General features: G+C 55.5%; 35 non-coding genes across 35 annotated transcripts; all 35 read left to right on the top strand.

Moving 5' to 3' along the window:
• Nucleotides 1-109: 109 nt before the first annotated feature.
• On the top strand, nucleotides 110-300 carry LOC137114160 (U2 spliceosomal RNA). The gene has a single exon (XR_010913271.1). It is a non-coding gene; the product is annotated as a U2 spliceosomal RNA (small nuclear RNA).
• Nucleotides 301-851: 551 nt separating this feature from the next.
• LOC137113626 (U5 spliceosomal RNA) lies at nucleotides 852-967 on the top strand. The gene has a single exon (XR_010912750.1). It is a non-coding gene; the product is annotated as a U5 spliceosomal RNA (small nuclear RNA).
• A 181-nt stretch (nucleotides 968-1,148) lies between these two features.
• On the top strand, nucleotides 1,149-1,339 carry LOC137114376 (U2 spliceosomal RNA). The gene has a single exon (XR_010913478.1). It is a non-coding gene; the product is annotated as a U2 spliceosomal RNA (small nuclear RNA).
• Nucleotides 1,340-1,890: 551 nt separating this feature from the next.
• On the top strand, nucleotides 1,891-2,006 carry LOC137113625 (U5 spliceosomal RNA). The gene has a single exon (XR_010912749.1). It is a non-coding gene; the product is annotated as a U5 spliceosomal RNA (small nuclear RNA).
• Nucleotides 2,007-2,187: 181 nt separating this feature from the next.
• Nucleotides 2,188-2,378, top strand: LOC137114158 (U2 spliceosomal RNA). Its single transcript, XR_010913270.1, has one exon. It is a non-coding gene; the product is annotated as a U2 spliceosomal RNA (small nuclear RNA).
• Nucleotides 2,379-2,929: 551 nt separating this feature from the next.
• On the top strand, nucleotides 2,930-3,045 carry LOC137113623 (U5 spliceosomal RNA). Its single transcript, XR_010912747.1, has one exon. It is a non-coding gene; the product is annotated as a U5 spliceosomal RNA (small nuclear RNA).
• A 181-nt stretch (nucleotides 3,046-3,226) lies between these two features.
• On the top strand, nucleotides 3,227-3,417 carry LOC137114157 (U2 spliceosomal RNA). The gene has a single exon (XR_010913269.1). It is a non-coding gene; the product is annotated as a U2 spliceosomal RNA (small nuclear RNA).
• A 551-nt stretch (nucleotides 3,418-3,968) lies between these two features.
• LOC137113622 (U5 spliceosomal RNA) lies at nucleotides 3,969-4,084 on the top strand. Its single transcript, XR_010912746.1, has one exon. It is a non-coding gene; the product is annotated as a U5 spliceosomal RNA (small nuclear RNA).
• Nucleotides 4,085-4,265: 181 nt separating this feature from the next.
• Nucleotides 4,266-4,456, top strand: LOC137114296 (U2 spliceosomal RNA). The gene has a single exon (XR_010913403.1). It is a non-coding gene; the product is annotated as a U2 spliceosomal RNA (small nuclear RNA).
• Nucleotides 4,457-5,008: 552 nt separating this feature from the next.
• Nucleotides 5,009-5,124, top strand: LOC137113621 (U5 spliceosomal RNA). Its single transcript, XR_010912745.1, has one exon. It is a non-coding gene; the product is annotated as a U5 spliceosomal RNA (small nuclear RNA).
• Nucleotides 5,125-5,305: 181 nt separating this feature from the next.
• LOC137114267 (U2 spliceosomal RNA) lies at nucleotides 5,306-5,496 on the top strand. The gene has a single exon (XR_010913375.1). It is a non-coding gene; the product is annotated as a U2 spliceosomal RNA (small nuclear RNA).
• A 493-nt stretch (nucleotides 5,497-5,989) lies between these two features.
• On the top strand, nucleotides 5,990-6,180 carry LOC137113249 (U2 spliceosomal RNA). Its single transcript, XR_010912384.1, has one exon. It is a non-coding gene; the product is annotated as a U2 spliceosomal RNA (small nuclear RNA).
• A 550-nt stretch (nucleotides 6,181-6,730) lies between these two features.
• On the top strand, nucleotides 6,731-6,848 carry LOC137113776 (U5 spliceosomal RNA). Its single transcript, XR_010912896.1, has one exon. It is a non-coding gene; the product is annotated as a U5 spliceosomal RNA (small nuclear RNA).
• Nucleotides 6,849-7,027: 179 nt separating this feature from the next.
• On the top strand, nucleotides 7,028-7,218 carry LOC137114156 (U2 spliceosomal RNA). Its single transcript, XR_010913268.1, has one exon. It is a non-coding gene; the product is annotated as a U2 spliceosomal RNA (small nuclear RNA).
• A 551-nt stretch (nucleotides 7,219-7,769) lies between these two features.
• Nucleotides 7,770-7,885, top strand: LOC137113620 (U5 spliceosomal RNA). The gene has a single exon (XR_010912744.1). It is a non-coding gene; the product is annotated as a U5 spliceosomal RNA (small nuclear RNA).
• Nucleotides 7,886-8,066: 181 nt separating this feature from the next.
• LOC137114362 (U2 spliceosomal RNA) lies at nucleotides 8,067-8,257 on the top strand. Its single transcript, XR_010913466.1, has one exon. It is a non-coding gene; the product is annotated as a U2 spliceosomal RNA (small nuclear RNA).
• Nucleotides 8,258-8,809: 552 nt separating this feature from the next.
• On the top strand, nucleotides 8,810-8,925 carry LOC137113619 (U5 spliceosomal RNA). The gene has a single exon (XR_010912743.1). It is a non-coding gene; the product is annotated as a U5 spliceosomal RNA (small nuclear RNA).
• Nucleotides 8,926-9,518: 593 nt separating this feature from the next.
• LOC137113617 (U5 spliceosomal RNA) lies at nucleotides 9,519-9,634 on the top strand. The gene has a single exon (XR_010912741.1). It is a non-coding gene; the product is annotated as a U5 spliceosomal RNA (small nuclear RNA).
• Nucleotides 9,635-9,780: 146 nt separating this feature from the next.
• LOC137114154 (U2 spliceosomal RNA) lies at nucleotides 9,781-9,971 on the top strand. Its single transcript, XR_010913266.1, has one exon. It is a non-coding gene; the product is annotated as a U2 spliceosomal RNA (small nuclear RNA).
• A 551-nt stretch (nucleotides 9,972-10,522) lies between these two features.
• Nucleotides 10,523-10,638, top strand: LOC137113869 (U5 spliceosomal RNA). The gene has a single exon (XR_010912989.1). It is a non-coding gene; the product is annotated as a U5 spliceosomal RNA (small nuclear RNA).
• Nucleotides 10,639-10,819: 181 nt separating this feature from the next.
• Nucleotides 10,820-11,010, top strand: LOC137114417 (U2 spliceosomal RNA). Its single transcript, XR_010913518.1, has one exon. It is a non-coding gene; the product is annotated as a U2 spliceosomal RNA (small nuclear RNA).
• A 550-nt stretch (nucleotides 11,011-11,560) lies between these two features.
• Nucleotides 11,561-11,676, top strand: LOC137113947 (U5 spliceosomal RNA). The gene has a single exon (XR_010913064.1). It is a non-coding gene; the product is annotated as a U5 spliceosomal RNA (small nuclear RNA).
• Nucleotides 11,677-11,857: 181 nt separating this feature from the next.
• LOC137113387 (U2 spliceosomal RNA) lies at nucleotides 11,858-12,048 on the top strand. Its single transcript, XR_010912519.1, has one exon. It is a non-coding gene; the product is annotated as a U2 spliceosomal RNA (small nuclear RNA).
• Nucleotides 12,049-12,589: 541 nt separating this feature from the next.
• LOC137113915 (U5 spliceosomal RNA) lies at nucleotides 12,590-12,705 on the top strand. Its single transcript, XR_010913033.1, has one exon. It is a non-coding gene; the product is annotated as a U5 spliceosomal RNA (small nuclear RNA).
• Nucleotides 12,706-12,886: 181 nt separating this feature from the next.
• LOC137113303 (U2 spliceosomal RNA) lies at nucleotides 12,887-13,077 on the top strand. Its single transcript, XR_010912439.1, has one exon. It is a non-coding gene; the product is annotated as a U2 spliceosomal RNA (small nuclear RNA).
• Nucleotides 13,078-13,618: 541 nt separating this feature from the next.
• Nucleotides 13,619-13,734, top strand: LOC137113914 (U5 spliceosomal RNA). Its single transcript, XR_010913032.1, has one exon. It is a non-coding gene; the product is annotated as a U5 spliceosomal RNA (small nuclear RNA).
• Nucleotides 13,735-13,915: 181 nt separating this feature from the next.
• Nucleotides 13,916-14,106, top strand: LOC137113314 (U2 spliceosomal RNA). Its single transcript, XR_010912450.1, has one exon. It is a non-coding gene; the product is annotated as a U2 spliceosomal RNA (small nuclear RNA).
• A 550-nt stretch (nucleotides 14,107-14,656) lies between these two features.
• LOC137113946 (U5 spliceosomal RNA) lies at nucleotides 14,657-14,772 on the top strand. The gene has a single exon (XR_010913063.1). It is a non-coding gene; the product is annotated as a U5 spliceosomal RNA (small nuclear RNA).
• Nucleotides 14,773-14,953: 181 nt separating this feature from the next.
• LOC137113272 (U2 spliceosomal RNA) lies at nucleotides 14,954-15,144 on the top strand. The gene has a single exon (XR_010912407.1). It is a non-coding gene; the product is annotated as a U2 spliceosomal RNA (small nuclear RNA).
• A 540-nt stretch (nucleotides 15,145-15,684) lies between these two features.
• LOC137113913 (U5 spliceosomal RNA) lies at nucleotides 15,685-15,800 on the top strand. Its single transcript, XR_010913031.1, has one exon. It is a non-coding gene; the product is annotated as a U5 spliceosomal RNA (small nuclear RNA).
• Nucleotides 15,801-15,981: 181 nt separating this feature from the next.
• On the top strand, nucleotides 15,982-16,172 carry LOC137113313 (U2 spliceosomal RNA). Its single transcript, XR_010912449.1, has one exon. It is a non-coding gene; the product is annotated as a U2 spliceosomal RNA (small nuclear RNA).
• Nucleotides 16,173-16,712: 540 nt separating this feature from the next.
• LOC137113945 (U5 spliceosomal RNA) lies at nucleotides 16,713-16,828 on the top strand. The gene has a single exon (XR_010913062.1). It is a non-coding gene; the product is annotated as a U5 spliceosomal RNA (small nuclear RNA).
• A 181-nt stretch (nucleotides 16,829-17,009) lies between these two features.
• On the top strand, nucleotides 17,010-17,200 carry LOC137114153 (U2 spliceosomal RNA). The gene has a single exon (XR_010913265.1). It is a non-coding gene; the product is annotated as a U2 spliceosomal RNA (small nuclear RNA).
• Nucleotides 17,201-17,750: 550 nt separating this feature from the next.
• On the top strand, nucleotides 17,751-17,866 carry LOC137113943 (U5 spliceosomal RNA). Its single transcript, XR_010913060.1, has one exon. It is a non-coding gene; the product is annotated as a U5 spliceosomal RNA (small nuclear RNA).
• Nucleotides 17,867-18,047: 181 nt separating this feature from the next.
• LOC137114370 (U2 spliceosomal RNA) lies at nucleotides 18,048-18,238 on the top strand. The gene has a single exon (XR_010913473.1). It is a non-coding gene; the product is annotated as a U2 spliceosomal RNA (small nuclear RNA).
• Nucleotides 18,239-18,724: the final 486 nt, after the last annotated feature.

The following is an 18,724-nucleotide window of genomic DNA, read 5'->3' as shown; positions in this document are numbered from 1 at the left end:
GTGGGTGGGTGCTCAGCAGCGGCCAGTGTTACGTCCAGTTAACAATACTGCACCGCGACACTTGAGAAGTGTCAGAGGAGGTTGGCTCAGGCAGCAAAGAGTGGGGGTCATCGCTTCTCGGCCTTTTGGCTAAGATCAAGTGTAGTATCTGTTCTTATCAGTTTAATATCTGATATGTCCTCTACACGGGGACAACTTATTAAACGGATTTTTAGAACCGGGAGCTGAAAAAGGGGCTTGCTCCGTTCACTCCACGCATCGACCTGGCCTTGCAGTGCCGCTGGGAACGGTGCAGCCTTCTCTCCACCTGTGGACAAAAAAAAAAAACTTGCTCAGCTTTTCAGGGCGTGAGCCAAATGGGACGGCCGCCGGGGGTCACGCTAAGTACCCCTGCCGACTTAGTGGCGGCTTCTCGGTAGGCTCCTTTGGTTTTTGTCTTCTTGCAATTACGCTTTGTCAGCCATGACAACTGGCCGAAAAGTGCAGCGCGCCACAGCAAGGTGTAGCAACAACAGGGCCCCCGTGCGCGTTCTGCATTTCCGCCTGCAGGCATAGGGGGCAACGTTTCCATCCCGCCACAGGGCCCGTTTACCGCTCCCCGCGTTGCCCGTCTCCTTTTCTCGCTCCTCGCTCAAGATCTGCAAGCAGCTGAGCGTTTGCTAGCCCGCCTGGAAAAGGCAGGATCTTAGTCTGTCCGCAATCTGATTGGCTCGGCCAAAGGGCCGGGGCGGCCTCAGGGAAATGGGAGCTGCCTGGGAAATGGAACGCCTCGCAAGCCGAGAAGGGGGTTCCGCGAAGGTGGTGAGTGGTGCGACGAGGGACTTCGGCCCCACACGAAGGCAGGAGCGTCCTTACTCTGGTTTCTCTTCATCACGCACAAGTCTTTCGCCTTTTACTAAAGACTTCCGTGGAGAGGAATACCAATGAGTTAAATTCCATTTTTGGCAGGCTTTGCCTTCTGGCAGAGCCCTGTGAGTTTGTCAAACGTCAAAGCAGCTGTGTCCGTGGAGAGGTCGGCCTGTGCAAAGAGAGCACGGCCGTGGGTGGGTGCTCAGCAGCGGCCAGTGTTACGTCCAGTTAACAATACTGCACCGCGACACTTGAGAAGTGTCAGAGGAGGTTGGCTCAGGCAGCAAAGAGTGGGGGTCATCGCTTCTCGGCCTTTTGGCTAAGATCAAGTGTAGTATCTGTTCTTATCAGTTTAATATCTGATATGTCCTCTACACGGGGACAACTTATTAAACGGATTTTTAGAACCGGGAGCTGAAAAAGGGGCTTGCTCCGTTCACTCCACGCATCGACCTGGCCTTGCAGTGCCGCTGGGATAGGTGCAGCCTTCTCTCCACCTGTGGACAAAAAAAAAAAACTTGCTCAGCTTTTCAGGGCGTGAGCCAAATGGGACGGCCGCCGGGGGTCACGCTAAGTACCCCTGCCGACTTAGTGGCGGCTTCTCGGTAGGCTCCTTTGGTTTTTGTCTTCTTGCAATTACGCTTTGTCAGCCATGACAACTGGCCGAAAAGTGCAGCGCGCCACAGCAAGGTGTAGCAACAACAGGGCCCCCGTGCGCGTTCTGCATTTCCCCCTGCAGGCATAGGGGGCAACGTTTCCATCCCGCCACAGGGCCCGTTTACCGCTCCCCGCGTTGCCCGTCTCCTTTTCTCGCTCCTCGCTCAAGATCTGCAAGCAGCTGAGCGTTTGCTAGCCCGCCTGGAAAAGGCAGGATCTTAGTCTGTCCGCAATCTGATTGGCTCGGCCAAAGGGCCGGGGCGGCCTCAGGGAAATGGGAGCTGCCTGGGAAATGGAACGCCTCGCAAGCCGAGAAGGGGGTTCCGCGAAGGTGGTGAGTGGTGCGACGAGGGACTTCGGCCCCACACGAAGGCAGGAGCGTCCTTACTCTGGTTTCTCTTCATCACGCACAAGTCTTTCGCCTTTTACTAAAGACTTCCGTGGAGAGGAATACCAATGAGTTAAATTCCATTTTTGGCAGGCTTTGCCTTCTGGCAGAGCCCTGTGAGTTTGTCAAACGTCAAAGCAGCTGTGTCCGTGGAGAGGTCGGCCTGTGCAAAGAGAGCACGGCCGTGGGTGGGTGCTCAGCAGCGGCCAGTGTTACGTCCAGTTAACAATACTGCACCGCGACACTTGAGAAGTGTCAGAGGAGGTTGGCTCAGGCAGCAAAGAGTGGGGGTCATCGCTTCTCGGCCTTTTGGCTAAGATCAAGTGTAGTATCTGTTCTTATCAGTTTAATATCTGATATGTCCTCTACACGGGGACAACTTATTAAACGGATTTTTAGAACCGGGAGCTGAAAAAGGGGCTTGCTCCGTTCACTCCACGCATCGACCTGGCCTTGCAGTGCCGCTGGGAACGGTGCAGCCTTCTCTCCACCTGTGGACAAAAAAAAAAAACTTGCTCAGCTTTTCAGGGCGTGAGCCAAATGGGACGGCCGCCGGGGGTCACGCTAAGTACCCCTGCCGACTTAGTGGCGGCTTCTCGGTAGGCTCCTTTGGTTTTTGTCTTCTTGCAATTACGCTTTGTCAGCCATGACAACTGGCCGAAAAGTGCAGCGCGCCACAGCAAGGTGTAGCAACAACAGGGCCCCCGTGCGCGTTCTGCATTTCCCCCTGCAGGCATAGGGGGCAAGGTTTCCATCCCGCCACAGGGCCCGTTTACCGCTCCCCGCGTTGCCCGTCTCCTTTTCTCGCTCCTCGCTCAAGATCTGCAAGCAGCTGAGCGTTTGCTAGCCCGCCTGGAAAAGGCAGGATCTTAGTCTGTCCGCAATCTGATTGGCTCGGCCAAAGGGCCGGGGCGGCCTCAGGGAAATGGGAGCTGCCTGGGAATTGGAACGCCTCGCAAGCCGAGAAGGGGGTTCCGCGAAGGTGGTGAGTGGTGCGACGAGGGACTTCGGCCCCACACGAAGGCAGGAGCGTCCTTACTCTGGTTTCTCTTCATCACGCACAAGTCTTTCGCCTTTTACTAAAGACTTCCGTGGAGAGGAATACCAATGAGTTAAATTCCATTTTTGGCAGGCTTTGCCTTCTGGCAGAGCCCTGTGAGTTTGTCAAACGTCAAAGCAGCTGTGTCCGTGGAGAGGTCGGCCTGTGCAAAGAGAGCACGGCCGTGGGTGGGTGCTCAGCAGCGGCCAGTGTTACGTCCAGTTAACAATACTGCACCGCGACACTTGAGAAGTGTCAGAGGAGGTTGGCTCAGGCAGCAAAGAGTGGGGGTCATCGCTTCTCGGCCTTTTGGCTAAGATCAAGTGTAGTATCTGTTCTTATCAGTTTAATATCTGATATGTCCTCTACACGGGGACAACTTATTAAACGGATTTTTAGAACCGGGAGCTGAAAAAGGGGCTTGCTCCGTTCACTCCACGCATCGACCTGGCCTTGCAGTGCCGCTGGGAACGGTGCAGCCTTCTCTCCACCTGTGGACAAAAAAAAAAAACTTGCTCAGCTTTTCAGGGCGTGAGCCAAATGGGACGGCCGCCGGGGGTCACGCTAAGTACCCCTGCCGACTTAGTGGCGGCTTCTCGGTAGGCTCCTTTGGTTTTTGTCTTCTTGCAATTACGCTTTGTCAGCCATGACAACTGGCCGAAAAGTGCAGCGCGCCACAGCAAGGTGTAGCAACAACAGGGCCCCCGTGCGCGTTCTGCATTTCCCCCTGCAGGCATAGGGGGCAACGTTTCCATCCCGCCACAGGGCCCGTTTACCGCTCCCCGCGTTGCCCGTCTCCTTTTCTCGCTCCTCGCTCAAGATCTGCAAGCAGCTGAGCGTTTGCTAGCCCGCCTGGAAAAGGCAGGATCTTAGTCTGTCCGCAATCTGATTGGCTCGGCCAAAGGGCCGGGGCGGCCTCAGGGAAATGGGAGCTGCCTGGGAAATGGAACGCCTCGCAAGCCGAGAAGGGGGTTCCGCGAAGGTGGTGAGTGGTGCGACGAGGGACTTCGGCCCCACACGAAGGCAGGAGCGTCCTTACTCTGGTTTCTCTTCATCACGCACAAGTCTTTCGCCTTTTACTAAAGACTTCCGTGGAGAGGAATACCAATGAGTTAAATTCCATTTTTGGCAGGCTTTGCCTTCTGGCAGAGCCCTGTGAGTTTGTCAAACGTCAAAGCAGCTGTGTCCGTGGAGAGGTCGGCCTGTGCAAAGAGAGCACGGCCGTGGGTGGGTGCTCAGCAGCCGCCAGTGTTACGTCCAGTTAACAATACTGCACCGCGACACTTGAGAAGTGTCAGAGGAGGTTGGCTCAGGCAGCAAAGAGTGGGGGTCATCGCTTCTCGGCCTTTTGGCTAAGATCAAGTGTAGTATCTGTTCTTATCAGTTTAATATCTGATATGTCCTCTACACGGGGACAACTTATTAAACGGATTTTTAGTACCGGGAGGTGAAAAAGGGGCTTGCTCCGTTCACTCCACGCATCGACCTGGCCTTGCAGTGCAGCTGGGAACGGTGCAGCCTTCTCTCCACCTGTGGACAAAAAAAAAAAAACTTGCTCAGCTTTTCAGGGCGTGAGCCAAATGGGACGGCCGCCGGGGGTCACGCTAAGTACCCCTGCCGACTTAGTGGCGGCTTCTCGGTAGGCTCCTTTGGTTTTTGTCTTCTTGCAATTACGCTTTGTCAGCCATGACAACTGGCCGAAAAGTGCAGCGCGCCACAGCAAGGTGTAGCAACAACAGGGCCCCCGTGCGCGTTCTGCATTTCCCCCTGCAGGCATAGGGGGCAACGTTTCCATCCCGCCACAGGGCCCGTTTACCGCTCCCCGCGTTGCCCGTCTCCTTTTCTCGCTCCTCGCTCAAGATCTGCAAGCAGCTGAGCGTTTGCTAGCCCGCCTGGAAAAGGCAGGATCTTAGTCTGTCCGCAATCTGATTGGCTCGGCCAAAGGGCCGGGGCGGCCTCAGGGAAATGGGAGCTGCCTGGGAAATGGAACGCCTCGCAAGCCGAGAAGGGGGTTCCGCGAAGGTGGTGAGTGGTGCGACGAGGGACTTCGGCCCCACACGAAGGCAGGAGCGTCCTTACTCTGGTTTCTCTTCATCACGCACAAGTCTTTCGCCTTTTACTAAAGACTTCCGTGGAGAGGAATACCAATGAGTTAAATTCCATTTTTGGCAGGCTTTGCCTTCTGGCAGAGCCCTGTGAGTTTGTCAAACGTCAAAGCAGCTGTGTCCGTGGAGAGGTCGGCCTGTGCAAAGAGAGCACGGCCGTGGGTGGGTGCTCAGCAGCGGCCAGTGTTACGTCCAGTTAACAATACTGCACCGCGACACTTGAGAAGTGTCAGAGGAGGTTGGCTCAGGCAGCAAAGAGTGGGGGTCATCGCTTCTCGGCCTTTTGGCTAAGATCAAGTGTAGTATCTGTTCTTATCAGTTTAATATCTGATATGTCCTCTACACGGGGACAACTTATTAAACGGATTTTTAGAACCGGGAGCTGAAAAAGGGGCTTGCTCCGTTCACTCCACGCATTGACCTGGCCTTGCAGTGCCGCTGGGAACGGTGCAGCCTTCTCTCCACCTGTGGACAAAAAAAAAAACTTGCTCAGCTTTTCAGGGCGTGAGCCAAATGGGACGGCCGCCGGGGGTCACGCTAAGTACCCCTGCCGACTTAGTGGCGGCTTCTCGGTAAAGTGCAGCGCGCCACAGCAAGGTGTAGCAACAACAGGGCCCCCGTGCGCGTTCTGCATTTCCCCCTGCAGGCATAGGGGGCAACATTTCCATCCCGCCACAGGGCCCGTTTACCGCTCCCCGCGTTGCCCGTCTCCTTTTCTCGCTCCTCGCTCAAGATCTGCAAGCAGCTGAGCGTTTGCTAGCCCGCCTGGAAAAGGCAGGATCTTAGTCTGTCCGCAATCTGATTGGCTCGGCCAAAGGGCCGGGGCGGCGTCAGGGAAATGGGAGCTGCCTGGGAAATGGAACGCCTCGCAAGCCGAGAGTTAACAATACTGCACCGCGACACTTGAGAAGTGTCAGAGGAGGTTGGCTCAGGCAGCAAAGAGTGGGGGTCATCGCTTCTCGGCCTTTTGGCTAAGATCAAGTGTAGTATCTGTTCTTATCAGTTTAATATCTGATATGTCCTCTACACGGGGACAACTTTTTAAACGGATTTTTAGAACCGGGAGCTGGAAAAGGGGCTTGCTCCGTTCACTCCACGCATCGACCTGGCCTTGCAGTGCCGCTGGGAACAGTGCAGCCTTCTCTCCACCTGTGGACAAAAAAAAAAACTTGCTCAGCTTTTCAGGGCGTGAGCCAAATGGGACGGCCGCCGGGGGTCACGCTAAGTACCCCTGCCGACTTAGTGGCGGCTTCTCGGTAGGCTCCTTTGGTTTTTGTCTTCTTGCAATTACGCTTTGTCAGCCATGACAACTGGCCGAAAAGTGCAGCGCGCCACAGCAAGGTGTAGCAACAACAGGGCCCCCGTGCGCGTTCTGCATTTCCCCCTGCAGGCATAGGGGGCAACGTTTCCATCCCGCCACAGGGCCCGTTTACCGCTCCCCGCGTTGCCCGTCTCCTTTTCTCGCTCCTCGCTCAAGATCTGCAAGCAGCTGAGCGTTTGCTAGCCCGCCTGGAAAAGGCAGGATCTTAGTCTGTCCGCAATCTGATTGGCTCGGCCAAAGGGCCGGGGCGGCCTCAGGGAAATGGGAGCTGCCTGGGAAATGGAACGCCTCGCAAGCCGAGAAGGGGGTTCCGCGAAGGTGGTGAGTGGTGCGACGAGGGACTTCGGCCCCACACGAAGGCAGGAGCGTCCTTACTCTGGTTTCTCTTCATCACGCACAAGTCTTTCGCCTTTTACTAAAGACTTCCGTGGAGAGGAATACCGATGAGTTAAATTCCATTTTTGGCAGGCTTTGCCTTCTAGCAGAGCCCTGTGAGTTTGTCAAACGTCAAAGCAGCTGTGTCCGTGGAGAGGTCGGCCTGTGCAAAGAGAGCACGGCCGTGGGTGGGTGCTCAGCAGCGGCCAGTGTTACGTCCAGTTAACAATACTGCACCGCGACACTTGAGAAGTGTCAGAGGAGGTTGGCTCAGGCAGCAAAGAGTGGGGGTCATCGCTTCTCGGCCTTTTGGCTAAGATCAAGTGTAGTATCTGTTCTTATCAGTTTAATATCTGATATGTCCTCTACACGGGGACAACTTATTAAACGGATTTTTAGAACCGGGAGCTGAAAAAGGGGCTTGCTCCGTTCACTCCACGCATCGACCTGGCCTTGCAGTGCCGCTGGGAACGGTGCAGCCTTCTCTCCACCTGTGGACAAAAAAAAAAAACTTGCTCAGCTTTTCAGGGCGTGAGCCAAATGGGACGGCCGCCGGGGGTCACGCTAAGTACCCCTGCCGACTTAGTGGCGGCTTCTCGGTAGGCTCCTTTGGTTTTTGTCTTCTTGCAATTACGCTTTGTCAGCCATGACAACTGGCCGAAAAGTGCAGCGCGCCACAGCAAGGTGTAGCAACAACAGGGCCCCCGTGCGCGTTCTGCATTTCCCCCTGCAGGCATAGGGGGCAACGTTTCCATCCCGCCACAGGGCCCGTTTACCGCTCCCCGCGTTGCCCGTCTCCTTTTCTCGCTCCTCGCTCAAGATCTGCAAGCAGCTGAGCGTTTGCTAGCCCGCCTGGAAAAGGCAGGATCTTAGTCTGTCCGCAATCTGATTGGCTCGGCCAAAGGGCCGGGGCGGCCTCAGGGAAATGGGAGCTGCCTGGGAAATGGAACGCCTCGCAAGCCGAGAAGGGGGTTCCGCGAAGGTGGTGAGTGGTGCGACGAGGGACTTCGGCCCCACACGAAGGCAGGAGCGTCCTTACTCTGGTTTCTCTTCATCACGCACAAGTCTTTCGCCTTTTACTAAAGACTTCCGTGGAGAGGAATACCAATGAGTTAAATTCCATTTTTGGCAGGCTTTGCCTTCTGGCAGAGCCCTGTGAGTTTGTCAAACGTCAAAGCAGCTGTGTCCGTGGAGAGGTCGGCCTGTGCAAAGAGAGCACGGCCGTGGGTGGGTGCTCAGCAGCGGCCAGTGTTACGTCCAGTTAACAATACTGCACCGCGACACTTGAGAAGTGTCAGAGGAGGTTGGCTCAGGCAGCAAAGAGTGGGGGTCATCGCTTCTCGGCCTTTTGGCTAAGATCAAGTGTAGTATCTGTTCTTATCAGTTTAATATCTGATATGTCCTCTACACGGGGACAACTTATTAAACGGATTTTTAGTACCGGGAGGTGAAAAAGGGGCTTGCTCCGTTCACTCCACGCATCGACCTGGCCTTGCAGTGCAGCTGGGAATGGTGCAGCCTTCTCTCCACCTGTGGACAAAAAAAAAAAAACTTGCTCAGCTTTTCAGGGCGTGAGCCAAATGGGACGGCCGCCGGGGGTCACGCTAAGTACCCCTGCCGACTTAGTGGCGGCTTCTCGGTAGGCTCCTTTGGTTTTTGTCTTCTTGCAATTACGCTTTGTCAGCCATGACAACTGGCCGAAAAGTGCAGCGCGCCACAGCAAGGTGTAGCAACAACAGGGCCCCCGTGCGCGTTCTGCATTTCCCCCTGCAGGCATAGGGGGCAACGTTTCCATCCCGCCACAGGGCCCGTTTACCGCTCCCCGCGTTGCCCGTCTCCTTTTCTCGCTCCTCGCTCAAGATCTGCAAGCAGCTGAGCGTTTGCTAGCCCGCCTGGAAAAGGCAGGATCTTAGTCTGTCCGCAATCTGATTGGCTCGGCCAAAGGGCCGGGGCGGCCTCAGGGAAATGGGAGCTGCCTGGGAAATGGAACGCCTCGCAAGCCGAGAAGGGGGTTCCGCGAAGGTGGTGAGTGGTGCGACGAGGGACTTCGGCCCCACACGAAGGCAGGAGCGTCCTTACTCTGGTTTCTCTTCATCACGCACAAGTCTTTCGCCTTTTACTAAAGACTTCCGTGGAGAGGAATACCAATGAGTTAAATTCCATTTTTGGCAGGCTTTGCCTTCTGGCAGAGCCCTGTGAGTTTGTCAAACGTCAAAGCAGCTGTGTCCGTGGAGAGGTCGGCCTGTGCAAAAAAAAAAAACTTGCTCAGCTTTTCAGGGCGTGAGCCAAATGGGACGGCCGCCGGGGGTCACGCTAAGTACCCCTGCCGACTTAGTGGCGGCTTCTCGGTAGGCTCCTTTGGTTTTTGTCTTCTTGCAATTACGCTTTGTCAGCCATGACAACTGGCCGAAAAGTGCAGCGCGCCACAGCAAGGTGTAGCAACAACAGGGCCCCCGTGCGCGTTCTGCATTTCCCCCTGCAGGCATAGGGGGCAACGTTTCCATCCCGCCACAGGGCCCGTTTACCGCTCCCCGCGTTGCCCGTCTCCTTTTCTCGCTCCTCGCTCAAGATCTGCAAGCAGCTGAGCGTTTGCTAGCCCGCCTGGAAAAGGCAGGATCTTAGTCTGTCCGCAATCTGATTGGCTCGGCCAAAGGGCCGGGGCGGCCTCAGGGAAATGGGAGCTGCCTGGGAAATGGAACGCCTCGCAAGCCGAGAAGGGGGTTCCGCGAAGGTGGTGAGTGGTGCGACGAGGGACTTCGGCCCCACACGAAGGCAGGAGCGTCCTTACTCTGGTTTCTCTTCATCACGCACAAGTCTTTCGCCTTTTACTAAAGACTTCCGTGGAGAGGAATACCAATGAGTTAAATTCCATTTTTGGCAGGCTTTGCCTTCTGGCAGAGCCCTGTGAGTTTGTCAAACGTCAAAGCAGCTGTGTCCGTGGAGAGGTCGGCCTGTGCAAAGAGAGCACGGCCGTGGGTGGGTGCTCAGCAGCGGCCAGTGTTACGTCCAGTTAACAATACTGATCAGGCAGCAAAGAGTGGGGGTCATCGCTTCTCGGCCTTTTGGCTAAGATCAAGTGTAGTATCTGTTCTTATCAGTTTAATATCTGATATGTCCTCTACACGGGGACAACTTATTAAACGGATTTTTAGAACCGGGAGCTGAAAAAGGGGCTTGCTCCGTTCACTCCACGCATCGACCTGGCCTTGCAGTGCCGCTGGGAACGGTGCAGCCTTCTCTCCACCTGTGGACAAAAAAAAAAAACTTGCTCAGCTTTTCAGGGCGTGAGCCAAATGGGACGGCCGCCGGGGGTCACGCTAAGTACCCCTGCCGACTTAGTGGCGGCTTCTCGGTAGGCTCCTTTGGTTTTTGTCTTCTTGCAATTACGCTTTGTCAGCCATGACAACTGGCCGAAAAGTGCAGCGCGCCACAGCAAGGTGTAGCAACAACAGGGCCCCCGTGCGCGTTCTGCATTTCCCCCTGCAGGCATAGGGGGCAACGTTTCCATCCCGCCACAGGGCCCGTTTACCGCTCCCCGCGTTGCCCGTCTCCTTTTCTCGCTCCTCGCTCAAGATCTGCAAGCAGCTGAGCGTTTGCTAGCCCGCCTGGAAAAGGCAGGATCTTAGTCTGTCCGCAATCTGATTGGCTCGGCCAAAGGGCCGGGGCGGCCTCAGGGAAATGGGAGCTGCCTGGGAATTGGAACGCCTCGCAAGCCGAGAAGGGGGTTCCGCGAAGGTGGTGAGTGGTGCGACGAGGGACTTCGGCCCCACACGAAGGCAGGAGCGTCCTTACTCTGGTTTCTCTTCATCACGCACAAGTCTTTCGCCTTTTACTAAAGACTTCCGTGGAGAGGAATACCAATGAGGTAAATTCCATTTTTGGCAGGCTTTGCCTTCTGGCAGAGCCCTGTGAGTTTGTCAAACGTCAAAGCAGCTGTGTCCGTGGAGAGGTCGGCCTGTGCAAAGAGAGCACGGCCGTGGGTGGGTGCTCAGCAGCGGCCAGTGTTACGTCCAGTTAACAATACTGCACCGCGACACTTGAGAAGTGTCAGAGGAGGTTGGCTAAGGCAGCAAAGAGTTGGGGTCAACGCTTCTCGGCCTTTTGGCTAAGATCAAGTGTAGTATCTGTTCTTATCAGTTTAATATCTGATATGTCCTCTACACGGGGACAACTTATTAAACGGATTTTTAGAACCGGGAGATGAAAAAGGGGCTTGCTCCGTTCACTCTACGCATCGACCTGGCCTTGCAGTGCCGCTGGGAACGGTGCAGCCTTCTCTCCACCTGTGGACAAAAAAAAAAACTTGCTCAGCTTTTCAGGGCGTGAGCCAAATGGGACGGCCGCCGGGGGTCACGCTAAGTACCCCTGCCGACTTAGTGGCGGCTTCTCGGTAGGCTCCTTTGGTTTTTGTCTGCTTGCAATTACGCTTTGTCAGCCATGACAACTGGCCGAAAAGTGCAGCGCGCCACAGCAAGGTGTAGCAACAACAGGGCCCCCGTGCGCGTTCTGCATTTCCCCCTGCAGGCATAGGGGGCAACGTTTCCATCCCGCCACAGGGCCCGTTTACCGCTCCCCGCGTTGCCCGTCTCCTTTTCTCGCTCCTCGCTCAAGATCTGCAAGCAGCTGAGCGTTTGCTAGCCCGCCTGGAAAAGGCAGGATCTTAGTCTGTCCGCAATCTGATTGGCTCGGCCAAAGGGCCGGGGCGGCCTCAGGGAAATGGGAGCTGCCTGGGAATTGGAACGCCTCGCAAGCCGAGAAGGGGGTTCCGCGAAGGTGGTGAGTGGTGCGACGAGGGACTTCGGCCCCACACGAAGGCAGGAGCGTCCTTACTCTGGTTTCTCTTCATCACGCACAAGTCTTTCGCCTTTTACTAAACACTTCCGTGGAGAGGAATACCAATGAGTTAAATTCCATTTTTGGCAGGCTTTGCCTTCTGGCAGAGCCCTGTGAGTTTGTCAAACGTCAAAGCAGCTGTGTCCGTGGAGAGGTCGGCCTGTGCAAAGAGAGCACGGCCGTGGGTGGGTGCTCAGCAGCGGCCAGTGTTACGTCCAGTTAACAATACTGCACCGCGACACTTGAGAAGTGTCAGAGGAGGTTGGCTCAGGCAGCAAAGAGTGGGGGTCATCGCTTCTCGGCCTTTTGGCTAAGATCAAGTGTAGTATCTGTTCTTATCAGTTTAATATCTGATATGTCCTCTACACGGGGACAACTTATTAAACTGATTTTTAGAACAGGGAGGTGAAAAAGGGGCTTGCTCCGTTCACTCCACGCATCGACCTGGCCTTGCAGTGCCGCTAGGAACGGTGCAGCCTTCTCTCCACCTGTGGACAAAAAAAAAAAACTTGCTCAGCTTTTCAGGGCGTGAGCCAAATGGGACGGCCGCCGGGGGTCACGCTAAGTACCCCTGCCGACTGAGTGGCGGCTTCTCGGTAGGCTCCTTTGGTTTTTGTCTTCTTGCAATTACGCTTTGTCAGCCATGACAACTGGCCGAAAAGTGCAGCAAGGTGTAGCAACAACAGGGCCCCCGTGCGCGTTCTGCATTTCCCCCTGCAGGCATAGGGGGCAACGTTTCCATCCCGCCACAGGGCCCTTTTACCGCTCCCCGCGTTGCCCGTCTCCTTTTCTCGCTCCTCGCTCAAGATCTGCAAGCAGCTGAGCGTTTGCTAGCCCGCCTGGAAAAGGCAGGATCTTAGTCTGTCCGCAATCTGATTGGCTTGGCCAAAGGGCCGGGGCGGCCTCAGGGAAATGGGAGCTGCCTGGGAATTGGAACGCCTCGCAAGCCGAGAAGGGGGTTCCGCGAAGGTGGTGAGTGGTGCGACGAGGGACTTCGGCCCCACACGAAGGCAGGAGCGTCCTTACTCTGGTTTCTCTTCATCACGCATTAGTCTTTCGCCTTTTACTAAAGACTTCCGTGGAGAGGAATACCGATGAGTTAAATTCCATTTTTGGCAGGCTTTGCCTTCTGGCAGAGCCCTGTGAGTTTGTCAAACGTCAAAGCAGCTGTGTCCGTGGAGAGGTCGGCCTGTGCAAAGAGAGCACGGCCGTGGGTGGGTGCTCAGCAGCGGCCAGTGTTACGTCCAGTTAACAATACTGCACCGCGACACTTGAGAAGTGTCAGAGGAGGTTGGCTCAGGCAGCAAAGAGTTGGGGTCAACGTTTCTCGGCCTTTTGGCTAAGATAAAGTGTAGTATCTGTTCTTATCAGTTTAATATCTGATATGTCCTCTACACGGGGACAACTTATTAAACGGATTTTTAGAACCGGGAGCTGAAAAAGGGGCTTGCTCCGTTCACTCCACGCATCGACCTGGCCTTGCAGTGCCGCTGGGAACGGTGCAGCCTTCTCTCCACCTGTGGACAAAAAAAAAAAACTTGCTCAGCTTTTCAGGGCGTGAGCCAAATGGGACGGCCGCCGGGGGTCACGCTAAGTACCCCTGCCGACTTAGTGGCGGCTTCTCGGTAGGCTCCTTTAGTTTTTGTCTTCTTGCAATTACGCTTTGTCAGCCATGACAACTGGCCGAAAAGTGCAGCAAGGTGTAGCAACAACAGGGCCCCCGTGCGCGTTCTGCATTTCCCCCTGCAGGCATAGGGGGCAACGTTTCCATCCCGCCACAGGGCCCTTTTACCGCTCCCCGCGTTGCCCGTCTCCTTTTCTCGCTCCTCGCTCAAGATCTGCAAGCAGCTGAGCGTTTGCTAGCCCGCCTGGAAAAGGCAGGATCTTAGTCTGTCCGCAATCTGATTGGCTTGGCCAAAGGGCCGGGGCGGCCTCAGGGAAATGGGAGCTGCCTGGGAATTGGAACGCCTCGCAAGCCGAGAAGGGGGTTCCGCGAAGGTGGTGAGTGGTGCGACGAGGGACTTCGGCCCCACACGAAGGCAGGAGCGTCCTTACTCTGGTTTCTCTTCATCACGCATTAGTCTTTCGCCTTTTACTAAAGACTTCCGTGGAGAGGAATACCGATGAGTTAAATTCCATTTTTGGCAGGCTTTGCCTTCTGGCAGAGCCCTGTGAGTTTGTCAAACGTCAAAGCAGCTGTGTCCGTGGAGAGGTCGGCCTGTGCAAAGAGAGCACGGCCGTGGGTGGGTGCTCAGCAGCGGCCAGTGTTACGTCCAGTTAACAATACTGCACCGCGACACTTGAGAAGTGTCAGAGGAGGTTGGCTCAGGCAGCAAAGAGTTGGGGTCAACGCTTCTCGGCCTTTTGGCTAAGATAAAGTGTAGTATCTGTTCTTATCAGTTTAATATCTGATATGTCCTCTACACGGGGACAACTTATTAAACGGATTTTTAGAACCGGGAGATGAAAAAGGGGCTTGCTCCGTTCACTCTACGCATCGACCTGGCCTTGCAGTGCCGCTGGGAACGGTGCAGCCTTCTCTCCACCTGTGGACAAAAAAAAAAACTTGCTCAGCTTTTCAGGGCGTGAGCCAAATGGGACGGCCGCCGGGGGTCACGCTAAGTACCACTGCCGACTGAGTGGCGGCTTCTCGGTAGGCTCCTTTGGTTTTTGTCTTCTTGCAATTACGCTTTGTCAGCCATGACAACTGGCCGAAAAGTGCAGCGCGCCACAGCAAGGTGTAGCAACAACAGGGCCCCCGTGCGCGTTCTGCATTTCCCCCTGCAGGCATAGGGGGCAACGTTTCCATCCCGCCACAGGGCCCGTTTACCGCTCCCCGCGTTGCCCGTCTCCTTTTCTCGCTCCTCGCTCAAGATCTGCAAGCAGCTGAGCGTTTGCTAGCCCGCCTGGAAAAGGCAGGATCTTAGTCTGTCCGCAATCTGATTGGCTCGGCCAAAGGGCCGGGGCGGCCTCAGGGAAATGGGAGCTGCCTGGGAATTGGAACGCCTCGCAAGCCGAGAAGGGGGTTCCGCGAAGGTGGTGAGTGGTGCGACGAGGGACTTCGGCCCCACACGAAGGCAGGAGCGTCCTTACTCTGGTTTCTCTTCATCACGCACAAGTCTTTCGCCTTTTACTAAACACTTCCGTGGAGAGGAATACCAATGAGTTAAATTCCATTTTTGGCAGGCTTTGCCTTCTGGCAGAGCCCTGTGAGTTTGTCAAACGTCAAAGCAGCTGTGTCCGTGGAGAGGTCGGCCTGTGCAAAGAGAGCACGGCCGTGGGTGGGTGCTCAGCAGCGGCCAGTGTTACGTCCAGTTAACAATACTGCACCGCGACACTTGAGAAGTGTCAGAGGAGGTTGGCTCAGGCAGCAAAGAGTGGGGGTCATCGCTTCTCGGCCTTTTGGCTAAGATCAAGTGTAGTATCTGTTCTTATCAGTTTAATATCTGATATGTCCTCTACACGGGGACAACTTATTAAACTGATTTTTAGAACAGGGAGGTGAAAAAGGGGCTTGCTCCGTTCACTCCACGCATCGACCTGGCCTTGCAGTGCCGCTAGGAACGGTGCAGCCTTCTCCCACCTGTGGACAAAAAAAAAAAACTTGCTCAGCTTTTCAGGGCGTGAGCCAAATGGGACGGCCGCCGGGGGTCACGCTAAGTACCCCTGCCGACTGAGTGGCGGCTTCTCGGTAGGCTCCTTTGGTTTTTGTCTTCTTGCAATTACGCTTTGTCAGCCATGACAACTGGCCGAAAAGTGCAGCAAGGTGTAGCAACAACAGGGCCCCCGTGCGCGTTCTGCATTTCCCCCTGCAGGCATAGGGGGCAACGTTTCCATCCCGCCACAGGGCCCTTTTACCGCTCCCCGCGTTGCCCGTCTCCTTTTCTCGCTCCTCGCTCAAGATCTGCAAGCAGCTGAGCGTTTGCTAGCCCGCCTGGAAAAGGCAGGATCTTAGTCTGTCCGCAATCTGATTGGCTTGGCCAAAGGGCCGGGGCGGCCTCAGGGAAATGGGAGCTGCCTGGGAATTGGAACGCCTCGCAAGCCGAGAAGGGGGTTCCGCGAAGGTGGTGAGTGGTGCGACGAGGGACTTCGGCCCCACACGAAGGCAGGAGCGTCCTTACTCTGGTTTCTCTTCATCACGCATTAGTCTTTCGCCTTTTACTAAAGACTTCCGTGGAGAGGAATACCGATGAGTTAAATTCCATTTTTGGCAGGCTTTGCCTTCTGGCAGAGCCCTGTGAGTTTGTCAAACGTCAAAGCAGCTGTGTCCGTGGAGAGGTCGGCCTGTGCAAAGAGAGCACGGCCGTGGGTGGGTGCTCAGCAGCGGCCAGTGTTACGTCCAGTTAACAATACTGCACCGCGACACTTGAGAAGTGTCAGAGGAGGTTGGCTCAGGCAGCAAAGAGTTGGGGTCAACGCTTCTCGGCCTTTTGGCTAAGATAAAGTGTAGTATCTGTTCTTATCAGTTTAATATCTGATATGTCCTCTACACGGGGACAACTTATTAAACGGATTTTTAGAACCGGGAGATGAAAAAGGGGCTTGCTCCGTTCACTCTACGCATCGACCTGGCCTTGCAGTGCCGCTGGGAACGGTGCAGCCTTCTCTCCACCTGTGGACAAAAAAAAAAACTTGCTCAGCTTTTCAGGGCGTGAGTCAAATGGGACGGCCGCCGGGGGTCACGCTAAGTACCACTGCCGACTGAGTGGCGGCTTCTCGGTAGGCTCCTTTGGTTTTTGTCTTCTTGCAATTACGCTTTGTCAGCCATGACAACTGGCCGAAAAGTGCAGCAAGGTGTAGCAACAACAGGGCCCCCGTGCGCGTTCTGCATTTCCCCCTGCAGGCTTAGGGGGCAACGTTTCCATCCCGCCACAGGGCCCTTTTACCGCTCCCCGCGTTGCCCGTCTCCTTTTCTCGCTCCTCGCTCAAGATCTGCAAGCAGCTGAGCGTTTGCTAGCCCGCCTGGAAAAGGCAGGATCTTAGTCTGTCCGCAATCTGATTGGCTTGGCCAAAGGGCCGGGGCGGCCTCAGGGAAATGGGAGCTGCCTGGGAATTGGAACGCCTCGCAAGCCGAGAAGGGGGTTCCGCGAAAGTGGTGAGTGGTGCGACGAGGGACTTCGGCCCCACACGAAGGCAGGAGCGTCCTTACTCTGGTTTCTCTTCATCACGCACAAGTCTTTCGCCTTTTACTAAACACTTCCGTGGAGAGGAATACCAATGAGTTAAATTCCATTTTTGGCAGGCTTTGCCTTCTGGCAGAGCCCTGTGAGTTTGTCAAACGTCAAAGCAGCTGTGTCCGTGGAGAGGTCGGCCTGTGCAAAGAGAGCACGGCCGTGGGTGGGTGCTCAGCAGCGGCCAGTGTTACGTCCAGTTAACAATACTGCACCGCGACACTTGAGAAGTGTCAGAGGAGGTTGGCTCAGGCAGCAAAGAGTGGGGGTCATCGCTTCTCGGCCTTTTGGCTAAGATCAAGTGTAGTATCTGTTCTTATCAGTTTAATATCTGATATGTCCTCTACACGGGGACAACTTATTAAACGGATTTTTAGAACCGGGAGCTGAAAAAGGGGCTTGCTCCGTTCACTCCACGCATCGACCTGGCCTTGCAGTGCCGCTGGGAACGGTGCAGCCTTCTCTCCACCTGTGGACAAAAAAAAAAACTTGCTCAGCTTTTCAGGGCGTGAGCCAAATGGGACGGCCGCCGGGGGTCACGCTAAGTACCCCTGCCGACTTAGTGGCGGCTTCTCGGTAGGCTCCTTTGGTTTTTGTCTTCTTGCAATTACGCTTTGTCAGCCATGACAACTGGCCGAAAAGTGCAGCGCGCCACAGCAAGGTGTAGCAACAACAGGGCCCCCGTGCGCGTTCTGCATTTCCCCCTGCAGGCATAGGGGGCAACGTTTCCATCCCGCCACAGGGCCCGTTTACCGCTCCCCGCGTTGCCCGTCTCCTTTTCTCGCTCCTCGCTCAAGATCTGCAAGCAGCTGAGCGTTTGCTAGCCCGCCTGGAAAAGGCAGGATCTTAGTCTGTCCGCAATCTGATTGGCTTGGCCAAAGGGCCGGGGCGGCCTCAGGGAAATGGGAGCTGCCTGGGAATTGGAACGCCTCGCAAGCCGAGAAGGGGGTTCCGCGAAGGTGGTGAGTGGTGCGACGAGCGACTTCGGCCCCACACGAAGGCAGGAGCGTCCTTACTCTGGTTTCTCTTCATCACGCACAAGTCTTTCGCCTTTTACTAAACACTTCCGTGGAGAGGAATACCAATGAGTTAAATTCCATTTTTGGCAGGCTTTGCCTTCTGGCAGAGCCCTGTGAGTTTGTCAAACGTCAAAGCAGCTGTGTCCGTGGAGAGGTCGGCCTGTGCAAAGAGAGCACGGCCGTGGGTGGGTGCTCAGCAGCGGCCAGTGTTACGTCCAGTTAACAATACTGCACCGCGACACTTGAGAAGTGTCAGAGGAGGTTGGCTCAGGCAGCAAAGAGTGGGGGTCATCGCTTCTCGGCCTTTTGGCTACGATCAAGTGTAGTATCTGTTCTTATCAGTTTAATATCTGATATGTTCCCTACACGGGGACAACTTATTAAACTGATTTTTAGAACAGGGAGGTGAAAAAGGGGCTTGCTCCGTTCACTCCACGCATCGACCTGGCCTTGCAGTGCCGCTGGGAACGGTGCAGCCTTCTCTCCACCTGTGGACAAAAAAAAAAAACTTGCTCAGCTTTTCAGGGCGTGAGCCAAATGGGACGGCCGCCGGGGGTCACGCTAAGTACCCCTGCCGACTGAGTGGCGGCTTCTCGGTAGGCTCCTTTGGTTTTTGTCTTCTTGCAATTACGCTTTGTCAGCCATGACAACTGGCCGAAAAGTGCAGCAAGGTGTAGCAACAACAGGGCCCCCGTGCGCGTTCTGCATTTCCCCCTGCAGGCATAGGGGGCAACGTTTCCATCCCGCCACAGGGCCCGTTTACCGCTCCCCGCGTTGCCCGTCTCCTTTTCTCGCTCCTCGCTCAAGATCTGCAAGCAGCTGAGCGTTTCTAGCCCGCCTGGAAAAGGCAGGATCTTAGTCTGTCCGCAATCTGATTGGCTTGGCCAAAGGGCCGGGGCGGCCTCAGTGAAATGGGAGCTGCCTGGGAATTGGAACGCCTCGCAAGCCGAGAAGGGGGTTCCGCGAA

The sequence above is a fragment of the Channa argus genome, unplaced genomic scaffold (genome assembly GCF_033026475.1).
Source record: "Channa argus isolate prfri unplaced genomic scaffold, Channa argus male v1.0 Contig016, whole genome shotgun sequence".
NCBI lineage: Eukaryota > Metazoa > Chordata > Actinopteri > Anabantiformes > Channidae > Channa > Channa argus.
Note: the sequence above shows the minus strand (reverse complement) of the source record. Positions and strands in the feature narration are given on the sequence as shown.